The following is a 13,852-nucleotide window of genomic DNA, read 5'->3' as shown; positions in this document are numbered from 1 at the left end:
AGTCCTTTTCAGACCTTGAAGATTTCAGGAATCTTTCAGTCAAGATTTGCTGAGAACTAGACTTAATGAGAGTCCTTGGGAATTCAAGAGAAGTAATCAGAAACTCACTCTGTCAGTGAAAGTTCAACCAAGGAAGTAGAAACAGCAGGCAATAGAAGGGGTGTGTGTATGTGTGTGTGGGTGTGTGTGTGTGTGTGTGAGAGAGAGAGAGAGAGAGAAGAAATTGGCTTACACAACTGAATATGATTTAACAACTCTGAAATCTCTAAGAATGACCCTCAAAGACACAAGAAATGAGAAAGCTGTTACTTGTGGGCTCAGGCTGAAGCTTTTGCTCACTTAAAGCTGGATATGAATGATCACACCAAAACCCCTCTGGTATATGTGAAGTGAATGGTCCAAAGCCACTAGGTAGAAGCAAATGAAAACAAGATAGGGTCCCAAGATACAGAATGGAGAAACAAGTAATGGTAGACTCAGAAGCTGTTGGAAGCTCTGATACTCCGGAAGGCTTCCTTGAAGAAATACTCTGATTAAGCCAAGCCCCCAAATGATCATCTTTTTATTCATTTAAAATCAATTGATGAGCCAGACACCAGTAGCTCACACTTGTAAGCCTAGTTACTCAGGTGGTAGAAAAGTCCAAAAGAACCAGAAAAGATTTTACAAAAAATTAAAGTAAATGGATTAAAGACTTTATTCTGTAATAACGTCATGATAGGCCTAAATTAATGTCTGAGTAGGTAATTATTAACTAGAGATCACCCTCACCAAGCTGACCAGTGAAAACGTCATACCTATAATTTTCTAAAAGCAAGAACTAGAGCCTTGTGCTAGGCACTACTGCATAGAAACATACAAAAAGTAATAACGTGTCAGGCAGGAAAAAAAAATAAGAAGACGGGTTTTTTTTTTGGTTTTTGTTTCGCTTTTGTTGGTCATGGGGGCTGAAATCTGGGCCCAGGCAGTGTTCCCCAGCTCCTCAGCTCAAGGCTAGCACCCTGCCATTTGAGCCACAGCTCCACTTCCAGCTTTTTTTTCTGCTTATGTTGTGCTGAGGTACTGAACCCAGGGCCTCATGCATGCAAGGAAAGCACTCTACCACTGAGCCAACTTCCCAGACCCCATGACGTTATGTCGAAGAACAAACTTTACAACTTGGGCTTGGGCGCTGAGGGAGGGGCTGCCCTCCCTGGGGAGGGGGGAGGAGGAGAAGGAGATGGGAAGGGATGGGAAGGGGAAACAAAGGAGGAGGCAACAATGCTTGATAAGAAATTTACTCGTAATCTTGCCTATGTAATTGTAACCCCTTTGTACGGTATTTTCACAATAAAATTTTTTTTTAATTAAAAAAGAATTTAAATCTAAAACAGGCCTGGTACTTGAAGTCAGGGTATAACCACCATCTCTGAGCTATTTTGCTCAAGGGCTGACACTACCATTTAAGCCACAGCTCCACTTTCAGGTTTTTTTGGCGATTAATTATAGATAAGAATCTCAAGGACCTCCCTGCCTGAGCTGGCTTTGGAGATCTGATCTTCAGATCTCCACCTCCTAAGTAACTAGGATTCTAGGTGTAAGCCACCAGTGCCCAGCTAAAAACATACTTTTTAATTATTTTAGAAACCAGTGGGAAAGAACTAAAGGATGTTTTCAACAAACAAAAGGAAAAAGGAAAGATATTCACAGTAGTATGTATCCAAATTGTGTTAATATTTTATAATAACTATGTAAGTATGGATCATATAGTTGATTTTCCAAATGAAGCTTTGTCAATTTATTAAAAAATTTTATGAATACATAATATAATATATTAAGGGAGGAATTTTATTGATGAGCTTCTAACAGGAACCACTTGAATTCCAGTCTACAAAATACAAATTTCACCCTCAACAAGACCAGATGTATACAAACATGTCTATCATTGCTGTTATACTCAAGAAAAAAGAAAGATGGTACAAAAAATGCACTACATAAACTATGAGTTAAAAGCAGGAACAAAGGTTTTACATATATTTACTTGATGTAAGGTCTGCCCCGGGCCATGCAGGCCCTGTGCAGATACTTCCTTACCTTTTGGGGTTTCTTGGTGGTGGTGGTAGTGGTCATGGGGCTTGAACTCTAGGCCTGGGTGCTGTCCCTCAGCTCTTCACTCAAGACTGGCACTCTATCACTTGAGGCACAGCGCCACTTCTAGCTTTCTGGTTAATTGGAGATAAGAGTCTCACGGACTTTCCTGCTTGGGCTCGCTTGGAACTACAATCCTCAGATCTCAGCCTCCTGAGTAGCTAGGATTACAGACGAGAGCCACCCACTCTCGGCTCCTCCCTACCTCTTGGCTAAGTTTCCACCAGTATCTGTGTTACCTGGGAAACGGACACACCTGGAAGCAGTCACCTCCCCCTCCTGCTAGGTCACATCCTGGGCCGCCCCTGGTAATGCCTCCCATCTGACCATAAGAGGGTCCCAGGCCCTGAGGTCATATCCGGATCCAGTGTGGCCACAACTCTTCCTGTCCCTAGCCTAGATAAGTCCTGGCACGAGGGTGGGTCACCCCTTTCTGCCATGCTTCTCCACCATGTATGGAGTTCAGTAAATAAACTTCTTTCCCTGAATACTACGTGGTGTTCTCTTCATCGGTTACCTAATGAAATCTACCTATTTAATATACCTTACACTTGGTATAAGAATAGTCCCCTGTGCCTAGTATTGTAAGCTGCGCAGAACTGGACCTCCTGGGGTCCAATCTGAGCATCCAGTTTCTCACCATTCACCATCTGTTCAGCATACTTATCCTGACTTCCCTTCTCCTCCCCCTTCCCCTCTCCCTCTTCCCCTGCCCCTCTCCCTCCTCCTCCTCCTTTCTTCCTCCTCTATTACCACATTTTTTCCTAATCCTCATTATTTTCCTCTTCGTCCTCCTTGCTTTGCACGCTGCACTTTGAATCCCTTGTCCATCCCTAATTGACTCACATCCTTTCTAGTAGAATAATCCAGCCTGTCTGTATTGCGGATGCTGCCATTTTCCTCTTCCTCCTTCAATCTGCACAACAGGCCTAGTCCAGCCACAAAATCCAAAAATCTTCCATGCAAGAAGAGAGGGAAGTACAACTGCCACTGCTCCTTATTTTATATAATTTTTTTCCTGATAGAGCAGTAACTCTCCCATGCATTTGTAAGTAATGAATCAGAACTAGTTCTTTCCTTTTTCAGATGCAAAAAAAAAAAAATCCAGAAAAAAAAGATAAATATACTCACTGCAGGTGTCACAGTGAAATAAAAATACATGCTCTGGTTATTTGCTGAACTTCTCTTAATATTTTTGGTCTTCTGGAGAGAGGGCAAGGTACTTGGGACCAAAAAGGATAAGGATTTAGTGTTTATTTGATGCTTTTTAAAGTAATAGAAGTCTCAAGGTTGGGGATGGTTTTTAACAGAGGTAAAACAAATACAGAGTTTGATGCCCAGCATGATTTGTGCCTGAAATGGAAACGTGAATTTTTACAGCTGACTCCCAAGTATTCTAGGAACTGACTGGGAAATCTGTGAGTTAACTGGAATCTGCTTCCCTGGTGGCTCCTGCTGCCTGGCTTTTGGTTATTTCTCTGTAGGGCAGACTTTTATGGGAAGATGAGCAGGAATTAGTCAGGCAACGCTCACGTCAGTCCATTCTGCTTTGCTGATACTCATGAAAAGCTTAATGACAGACGCTGAAAGAAATATTTCAATTAAGTATGTACATTTGAGGGGCATTTCAATCACCTCTAGTATTCCTGCCTCTCATTATTTCTCATATTCAAGAGTAAGCTCGCATGCAAGCATTCAATTTGATCATCCAAATTCATGATCCAAGAAGAATTAAGGGAAAAATGTAAGTAATGTTAAAATTTTCAACATTCTAAGTGAAGAAAGTAAGGCTGAATAAATTTTTTTAATATTTTTATTTTTGAGTGCATCAAGTTGACCTAGTTTGCTTGTTTGCTCAATGTTTTATACCAAGGTGATTTTTTTAACTTATTGAGGTAAATAAGGACTCAAAAATCATCACTATTCATTTATAAACTTGTATCAAAAAAATAGCAAGATGATAAAATAGTAGCTGTCAAAAAATAAATCTAGGAAATAGAAACACGAGGTTTGGGGTTTTTTTTCTATGTTGTTTTTGTTTTTTTTTTGTCTTGTTTGTTCATGTATCTGTCTTTGAGAGGGGAAGGAAAACACAGAAATGGGGGGACAGAGAGTCAACAAAGGCAACAGTGGTACTCACTTATCACTATGTTGAAAATGAACTTGTGGATTGAGACAGGAGAGAAAAACTGGGAGAAAGTGAGGGAAGGGGACACAGTGTTCAAAAAGAAATGTACTCATTACCTGACTTATATAATGCAACCCCTCTGTATATCACCTTTATAATAACAATAAAAAATGTTTTTAAGAAAAGATGCATTGTCTTCACAAACAACTTTGTTAAATGACACCTCCTTTGCACAACTACTTAAAGATCATAAAAATAATAAAAATAAACTTATAGTTAAATATTTCCAATTGCTTGTCAAAATCTTAAATATCTGCCTTATTTAAGCACAAAATAGTATGTCCACAGTCATAAAATGAAAGAAACGAAAAGCTATGGGAAGTAAATGTGGAAATATCAACTAGGGAATGCATTTAAAGTGTATGCTTAATAGATATTTTGCATGCAAAAACATTGGTGTTCGCCTCCTTGAGTGCTTTCCCTGTGAAACTGAACTCATGTGTGACATCCTGTGTCTACTCATTCCCAAAGCACTTCTTGCATATCATTTCTAGGCCATGCCCTGCACTAGGTGCCAAAGATACAAACATGAAGTAAGAATGTGAGTGACCACAAACTGCAGGAACTGGTAACAGAGAGACTTGGAATAACAAGTAGCAGAGGCTGGTTAAGGAAAATGCTCAAGTATCCCATTCAGCAGTGCCTAGCATTGGTTGTGAAATCAATAGAACCAGTGTGCCTAAAGTTGACGCGCTATACTCCTGTAGAATGTAAGCTTGTACTGAAGTCTGAATGAGCAATGATCAGCCCTGCCCAGAAATGAGCTAAAGGGAAGATATACAAAAACAACTACCCCAGACCTCTGTTATGGCAAGTTAGGGAATTCGAACCAGTCTCCCTGACTTTATCTTTTTTTGCTCTTTTGCTGAATCTATCCACAGACTAGTTCTTTCTTAGTTGCTGAACCAGATGCAATGGGAGTGGAAGGGCTATTCAGGGCTTCAACTTCCTCATCTAATGGGAATTGTCTTGGCTCTTTGAGATATTGTCCAGCAGACTCAAGCATCAGTAGTATATAAAGGACAAGCCAAAACTTCCCAAGGGTCTTATTCTCACACCCTGTGCCATAGTCTGCCCAATACCACTGCTTTCTCCTATTCAGTCATTCATCCACGTGTCCAGTCATAAGTGTTTATTGAGTACTCAGGATTTGCCAAGCAACCGTGCTGATGGTAGGGACACAGAATAAAATTGCAATGGTAACTGCTCTCATGGTACTTTCATTCAGGCAGACGGTTCGTAGTAGTAGATCTCCTGTTCTCAATCTTAAGTCATTTGGCTCAAGGCTGAAATCACATTCTTGCCAGTATACTTGACATACAAAATAAGAATCATTGGTTCTTATAGCTAAGATATGGAACCAACCCAGATGCCCCTCAGTAGATGAATGGATCAAGAAAATGTGGTATATATTCACAGTGGAATCTATGCCTCCATCAGAAAGAATGACATTGCCCCATTTGTTAGGAAATGGAAAGACTTGGAAAGAATAATAGTAAGTGAAGTAAGCCAGGCCCAAAGAAACATAGGTCCCATGGTTTCCCTTATTTGCAATAACTAGTATAAGTCTAGGACAAGCAGAAGAGGACAAAAGCTATGTGCATAGATGACCATATAAAATGATGCTAAGTGAAATGAACCCCAAGATTGGAACACAGCTGTTTTTTTCTTTCTTGCTATTGTTTTTTAACGTATTTAAAATGTAATATGTGATTTTGTTTGTTTGTTTGTTTTTTGTTATGTTCTTCCCCCCACAGTATAACCCATTTTCACTGCATTTGATTCTGGTGCCCTGTATCTTGTATATACATTTTTCTAATTTGGGGAGGGAAAGGAAAAATTAACAAAATGCTGAAATAAGGATACAGGTTGACCCATTGTAACAATGAGATGTACAAGACACTATATTGAAAACCAACTTTGCAACTTGGAGGAGGGAGGGAGGAGTTGGGGAGGTGGGAGGAAAGGGATGGTAGAGGAAAAACAAAGGAGTAGGTAACAATGCTCAATAGGAAATGGACTCATTACCCTACTCACGTGACTGTAACCCCTCTGTACACTATTTTTACAATTAAAAATCACTAAAAAAAAAAAAAAAGAATCATTGGTTCCTAATGGAACTTTATCCCTTAAACAGTTGGGGCCAGGCAAGAATCTGAGTAAAGGGAGGAAAAAGAAAATAATAGGTTCATTTTACTTACAACTCTGGAGAAGGCTGTTTATAAAGCCAAGAATATAGTCTAAAAATGGTCCAAAAGTAAAAGGCATCATTGAGCCAAAACATTCGGTCTAATGCTTGACCACAGAAAAGAGTTTCCAAAAACATGTCAGTCAACAAAGCCAAAAGTTAAATCTAGCAGCTAAAGCTGTAGGGTGAAGGAAAGGATTCTAATCCAGCACAGATGGACATTACCCCAGCTTCCCCAACCAAAACATGGAAACAATAATAACACTTTTCTCCTGAGGGGATTGTAAAGATTCAATGACTTTGTGAAACTAAAGGATGATGAAGGACCAGAAGGTCCTTAACAAATGTCAGCTCTGACTGTCCCTCTCTCTCTGGAGATGAAAGAGAATCATTCAGAGAAGACTTCTTGATCTTTTTCTGAAGATCTTTGCTTTCTTCTCCACAGAGCTCATACTCACAAGGAAAACATTCAGGCAAGTGTAGGAATTTAAGGCAAAGTGACACAAAGAGGTCTTTAATCAACTGATATTATTTGTATCTGTAGAGGATAGCTTGATGCAATATGGGAAAGGGTTTCCACTGAATAGGAACTGATCCCTCTAAAATAGAGCAGAGGGCCTGAGAGTGAGAGACCTAACCAGCATCTCCCCTCAGACCATACTGTATTGGAATCCATAGTGACTCATCTTCCTAAAGACAATGTGGATGTTTAGTTGCCCAACCTTTCAAAAGATCAACCAAACAATAAAACCTCCTTGCTTTGTCAATGTATTCTAATAAAAATGCTTTTTTTTTTAAGATCAGCCCATTTTAAAAGTCAAATGAGGCCAAACTGTACTTAAATCCCACCCCACCCCCACCCCCGGTCTACCTACTCTTCCACTACTTGCTTCATTCCATTCTACCAAGTCTTTGACTTCCATAAAGAATCTTTCAGTACTTTTGTTTGTGCTTATAAATCTCTGGCTTTTGCTTTCCCCTCCTCAGCGATCTGCTTTGTTATGGATCTGATTTTGTAGCTCACAAACAAAATTTCTTCAGAAGTGTCCTGTAAGGCAGCCTCCACAGAGTTGCCTGGAACCTGAGAGCTTTCATTTCCACCCCTGTGGAGAGCTGCACTGATCAATTGGAGACAACAGGAAGAGAAGAGATGCAGGGAGAGGTGGAGGGAATAGGTGGAGGGAGGAAGAGAAGCTGTGCTTAGGTTATGCAGCTTGCTCTCTTTGCTCTGGCAATGCCTTAGCTCTTTTCTGAAGGTTATAGAATGCGTTTTGGCCTCGTGTCTTAATTGGCACATCAACATAAATTTACTAGCAAATAAGGCATGTTTTAAGGGCAGCTGAATTCTTCCCTCATTCATGATACTTATTTGTATTATTGAAGGTGATTCAGCTCAACTGTGATTTTTTTCCAAATAGATGGGATTATTTCCAGAGAAGTAATAATAACAAATCAACGTCTTATTCCAGAATTATCAAAAGCATAAGCCTTTTTTTCTAATGACTAGAGTTGCATGTCAGAAAATCTGAACAAATGCATAGTTCAGCATGGTTGTGATACCTTCGGGATTTCGTTTATACAAGACAGATTAGCAAGATACGAGCCTCATTATGCATGAAAGCCGTTTGTTTTTCCATGAAGACGGCACAGCACTAGTTCTGGGGCTGCAATTCATAAGGAGAAGGAATGGGAAGACGGAGCACTGTTATGACATTAATCTTCATGAATATGGAAAGAAGTGAATTAGTATCCTTCTCTTCATGAGGTGAAGAGAACTGTCGTAACAAATCTGCATCTTGGTGTGTATTAAAATGTGAGAGCTGAGGCACTGAGGAGAGTTAGTCTTAACCCCTTCTGTTTACCCAAAAGAGATTGTGAATGAGTGCTCTTATGGGACTCAGCAGTCTCTATGTTGACTAAATGGCAGGCATGGTACAGACTTCTAGACTCCCCAAATCAGAGTTCTTGTCACTGACTCACAGGACAGGTAGACTTCACCCCTAATTCCATCTTCTCTAAACATTTAAGTCTTCAGTGTGCCTCTTTAACACACTTAATATGGGTTCCTAAACTAATGATAGCTAGATGGATATATAGATAGATAGATTGGCGGACATATGTATCAAATCAATCCTTCAGCAGTTCAGTAGCTAACCCATTGTAGTCTGCTTGTAGTCTATAATTATGTATTGTAGTCCATAATTATGTATTTATATAGTCTATGATTATATATTCCACCACCAATGCTTTTTCAGCTTTGTAGTTGTTATCAATAGTTGTAATGCTGAGAGTTTCTGTGACCTTTAAGAGAAAATATCCATTTGATGGCCTGTTCGAGTTCTGTCAGTTATCTACTGGTGGCTCTGTGGCAAGTGTCAGGAAACTTAATAAGCAACAGACGGACATCACTGTGAATTGGGCTGGGAGCCTGCACCATGCAAAGAAGTCTGAGGCATCTGGCTTCTGTTATGTCAACGATATCATCTTGGCCATTCTGGAATTGCTAAAGTATCACCAGAGGGTGCTGTATATTGACATTGATATTCACCATGGTGATGGCATGGAAGAGGCCTTCTACACCACAGACTGCATCATGACTGTGTCCTTTCATAAATATGGAGAGTACTTCCCAAGAACTGGTGACTTACAGGATATTGGGGCTGGAAAAGCAAGTATTATGCTGTTAACTACCCACTCCGAGATGGCATCGATGATGAGTCCTATGAGGCCATCTTCAAGCCGGTCATGTCCAAAGTAATGGAGATGTTCCAGCCTAGTGCAATGGTCTTACAGTGTGGCTCAGACTCCCTGTCTGGAGATCAGTTAGGTTGCTTCAATCTGACCATCAAAGGGCATGCCAAGTGTGTGGAATTTGTCAAGAGCTTCAACCTGCCCATGCTGATGCTAGGAGGAGGTGGTTACACCATTCAAAATGTTGCCCGGTGCTGGACATATGAAACAGCAGTGACCCTGGACACAGAGATCCCAAATGAGCTGCCATACAATGACTATTTCGAATACTTTGGACCAGACGTCAAGCTTCACATCAATCCTTCTAATATGACTAACCAGTACTCTAATGAGTAACCTGGAAAAGATCTTTGAGAACCTGAGAATGCTACCCCATGCACCTGGGGTCCAAATGCAAGCAATTCCTGCGGACGCCATCCCAGAGGAGAGTGGTGATGAGGATGAAGACCCAGACAAGCGCATCTCAATCTGCTCCTCTGACAAACGAATTGCCTGTGAGGAAGAATTCTCCAAGGAGGGAGAGGGTGGCTGCAAGAACTCTTCCAATTCCAAAAAAGCCAAGAGAGTCAAAACAGAGGATGAAAAAGAGAAAGACCCAGAAGAGAAGAAAGAAGTTACAGAAGAGGAGAAAACCAAGGAGGAGAAGCCAGAAGCCAAAGGGGTCAAAGAAGAGGTCAAGTTAGCCTGAGCAGACCGCTCCAGCTCTGGTTTCTTAACAAGCTCCCTACCTTTCTCCCTAACTCCTCAGATTTTATATTTTCTATTTCTCTGAATATTTATATAAAAATATATTAAATATAAATATCCCCAGGGACTAGATAGGAACCAGGGCCCTAAGCCCAGGGCAGCAGTGCTGGGGGAACTTCCGGTAGCTGCCTTGCCCCCATCCCTCCCCGAGTCCTAGTTCTGAAGCATAAAAGGTGCAGGTCTGGGTGAAGGATGCAGCCATGACAAAAATCCTGAAATACCAAGTGCCTGCTTAGTAGTCCTGGAACAATGCCCTTATTAAGAAATAGTGGCTGGGTCTTCTAAATGCTATCAGCCATTTTTAGACTGGTTCTGTTTTCATACCTTGCCATTGGCCTCAGGTGAGTCAAGAAACTCCTACTACCCAGAATTGGGGAGGCCCAATTCTGTAGGTGGTTGATAGTCTAGCTTCCTTTTTGAGATACTATTTTCATTTTTGTGACTCTTTTTAATAAAATGGTACATTTCTATAAAAAAAAAGAAAGAAAGAAAGAAAATATCCAGGCTTCTCAGCGTTATCTGTGCCCTCATACCATTAATGTCTGTATTTAAAAGTTCCATAGAAAATTCACTCGCAGGCCACTAAGTGTAAGGAATTACATTCTCTGGGGGAGTTATTAGGGTCCTTTTTGGAGATACAAGACTCCTTAGCAAAGAAATAGAAACTATTTTAACAAATTAAAACAGGCAGTCACTTCAAAATGCCCTATGCTGAAATAGTTATTTTATTAATGGAACTACTACTACAAATTAGAAACATATTCTCTATTAATTACTGCCAGATATATTAACTAGTTAAAAGAATAGGATAGTGGAAAGCATTTTAAAACAGAAATGAAATCAAAATACTTTAATCTAAGCCTTGAATTCCTTGCCCGGGAGTATAGCGAAGATAGAATGAAGAAAACTAACCTGGATCCCCAGTCCAACTTCACCGTTTACTGCTTGTGTAACCTTGAGCCCATGTCTTAACCCCTGAGCCTCAGTCTCTTCCTCATTGGGAAAACAGATATTACTTTGATCTCACAACTGGTTGTCATAATTCCAATATATAATGTATATAAATCACCAGGCAAAGTTCCAGGACTTGAGTCAATGTTTCATTTAACCCATCTTCTTATAGCCCAACCCTCACTTTCCCTAATACCTCTGTCTTTGTTACAAATCTGAACAGCCTAGACTGCAGAAAAAAATTGTCAGGATTAGTTACAGAATGATCTGACTCACTGCAAAAAAAAAAAAAAAATACATAGAGGGACTGGGAAGGTGGCTCAGTGGTAGAGTGCTTGCCTTGCATGCATAAGGCCCTGGGTTCAATTCCTCAGTACCACATAAGCAGAAAAGGCCCGAAGTGGCGCTGTGGCTCAAGTGGTAGAGCACTAGCCTTGAGCTGAAGAGCTGAGGGACAGCACCCAGGCCCAGAGTTCAGGCCCCACAACCAACCAAAAAGAAAAAAAAATACACAGCAAAAATATCTCATTCTAGGACTTAAGAGAAGAGACACAGGTAATAGAATTAGATAGTAACTGCAATGAGAAAAGATAATCTGGGATGTGGGATTGAGACTTCTGACTTAAGCAACAGAGTGAACACAGGTGCCTTGAACTGAGATGGGCAAGGTAAAGCAAAGGAAGAGTGGAAGACAGGCAAATGGATGGTAATGGTTTCATTTGGGAAGTTAGTGGGTTGATGTTTAGCTAAGATGGGTTTAAATTCTCCTGCTCCAATAGGCAGTGGCCTCTAAACAAGTGCTTCCAGAATAGGCATTCTTTCAAAATGTGTAACAATTTCACATACATTACAGGTGGCTTATACCTGCAATCCTAGCTACTCAGGAGGCTGAGATCTGAGGATCACAGTTCGAAGCCAGCCCAGGTAGAAAAATCCATGAGACTCTTAACTCCAACAAAACTACTTAGAAAAAGGCTGAAGTGGTAGAGTACAAGCCTTAAATAGGGACAGCGCCTAGGCCCTGAGTTCACGCCCCAGGACTGGCAAAAATAAAGGCTATAATTTGCATCTGAGCATGGTAGCACAGGCCTTTACTCCTAGCACTCAAGAGACTGGGAAGCAGAAGGATTCATGGTTCAAGGCCAGCTTGGGCTACATAACAAGATTTGTTTAAAAAAATAATAATAAAGAAATTTACAAGAAGCACTCTTTTTAAAATTTATTTTATTGTAAAGATGTTGCAGAGAGGGGTTATAGTTACGTGAGTAAGGTAATGAGTGCATTTCTTGTCAAGCATTGTTACCCCCTCCTTTGTTGTTCTCCCACTATCCCTTCCCTCTCAGACTTCCCTCACTCCTCTGCCCCCAAGTTGTAAAGTTCATTTCCAACATCATGTCTTGTGATTAACATTGTTGCAATGGGTCATCCTGTGTCCTTGTTTCAGCATTTTGTTATTCCCCTACCCCTCCCAATATTAGATAAATGTATATACAAGATGCAGGGTACCAAAATCAAGTTCAGTAACAAGAGGGGATATACCATAGGGGGAAAAAAATACAAAGGAAACAAAAATAATCACATAGTACTTTAAAAACATCAACAAGGAAAGACCTCTTGTGTCCATATCTTAGAGTTCATTTCACTTAGCTTTTCTGCTCATCTGATAAAATTATGTTAGATGTATACTAATTATTGCAAATGAGGGAAACCATGGGACCTCTATTTCTTTGGGTCTGGCTTAGTTCGCCTACTATTATTTTTTCCAAGTCTTTCCATTTCTTAACAAATGGGGTGGTATCATTCTTTCTGATGGAAGCATAGAATTCATATATATATATATATATATATATATATATATACACATATATATATATATTGTATCTACTGAATATAGTTGTACTGGTAGTTTTAGTATGGCCTTGTTTGTGATCATTTGGGTAGATTACCTTATAAAGTAAAGAATAATTAGATAAAGCAATGCTTTAACATATTTGCTTTGTGAATTTTGATTTCATCATATTCTGTGTCCTTCCAAGGAAAACACATCTGCACATATGCTCATCACAATCATTAAGGATAGATTTTCTCATTCATTGCTCAGGGATTAATGACTGCCAATTCTGAAGTTTATTTGACTTGTATGACACAACTTCTATTTAATTCTGTTTATCGCTTCAAAGTTTAGTTGTAGTCTTTGCATAAAAGGAAACAATCTCATCTTGAGAAGCCCTTCTGGAAATTGAATATGAGCTTCTCAGAAATTATCATACTGAATAATGTGGCTTTTTATTTTGGCTAATATTTTCAAGAAGTTTTCCTCCCACCCCAAACCTCTTTGTGATCCCCTATTCCACTCTTCTGGCCCCTGAACACACACACACACACACACACACACACACACAATTTGAAGACCTTTCAAAGGCCTAGGATTCTTACCTTAGACATACATATTAAATCAAGCCATGAAATTACTTACAACTTTATTGATTTGCTTGCAATAAATGAGTTAATATAATGTTCTGTTGTAGAGATACTTAATTTCAATATTAATTAATTTCAGTTTTTCAAGATATCGTCCCAGACAACTCTACATAATTTGGTTGCCCAAAAACTATTTCACACACATTAGCTTAGCATCAGACCAGATTTAAGATATTTTTATTGTTTTTTTAGTTTTGATACTTATTTGAGATTCAAAAAAACCAATTCAAGTTTGCAAACATTTTTTGTAGGCTCTTGAAAACCTTGCTCAAACTTTAAGTCTTTGAAAAAGTTCTGTTCATTAACATTTACCCTGTAATGGCCAATGGATAAAATCATCTCAATGCTGGACACCAATGGCTCACAAATCTTCTCAGGAGGCTGAGATCTGAGGGTCACAGTTCAAAGCAGTCGAGGCA

The 13,852-nt window shown here is 39.7% G+C and overlaps 1 pseudogene across 1 annotated transcript in view; it reads left to right on the top strand.

The window, feature by feature from the left end:
* Positions 1-9,955, top strand: part of LOC105987249 — a 71,391-nt pseudogene extending 61,436 nt beyond the window's left edge. Inside the window, exons 3-4 of the transcript XR_001175149.1 lie at positions 1,688-1,691; positions 8,824-9,955. The product of XR_001175149.1 is annotated as a histone deacetylase 1-like (transcript). The remainder of the gene's footprint in view (positions 1-1,687; positions 1,692-8,823) is intronic.
* Positions 9,956-13,852: the final 3,897 nt, after the last annotated feature.

This window comes from Dipodomys ordii, unplaced genomic scaffold (assembly GCF_000151885.1).
Source record: "Dipodomys ordii isolate 6190 unplaced genomic scaffold, Dord_2.0 Scaffold3, whole genome shotgun sequence".
NCBI lineage: Eukaryota > Metazoa > Chordata > Mammalia > Rodentia > Heteromyidae > Dipodomys > Dipodomys ordii.
The sequence above is the reverse complement of the archived record's forward strand: the minus strand, read 5'-3'. Positions and strand labels throughout refer to the sequence as shown.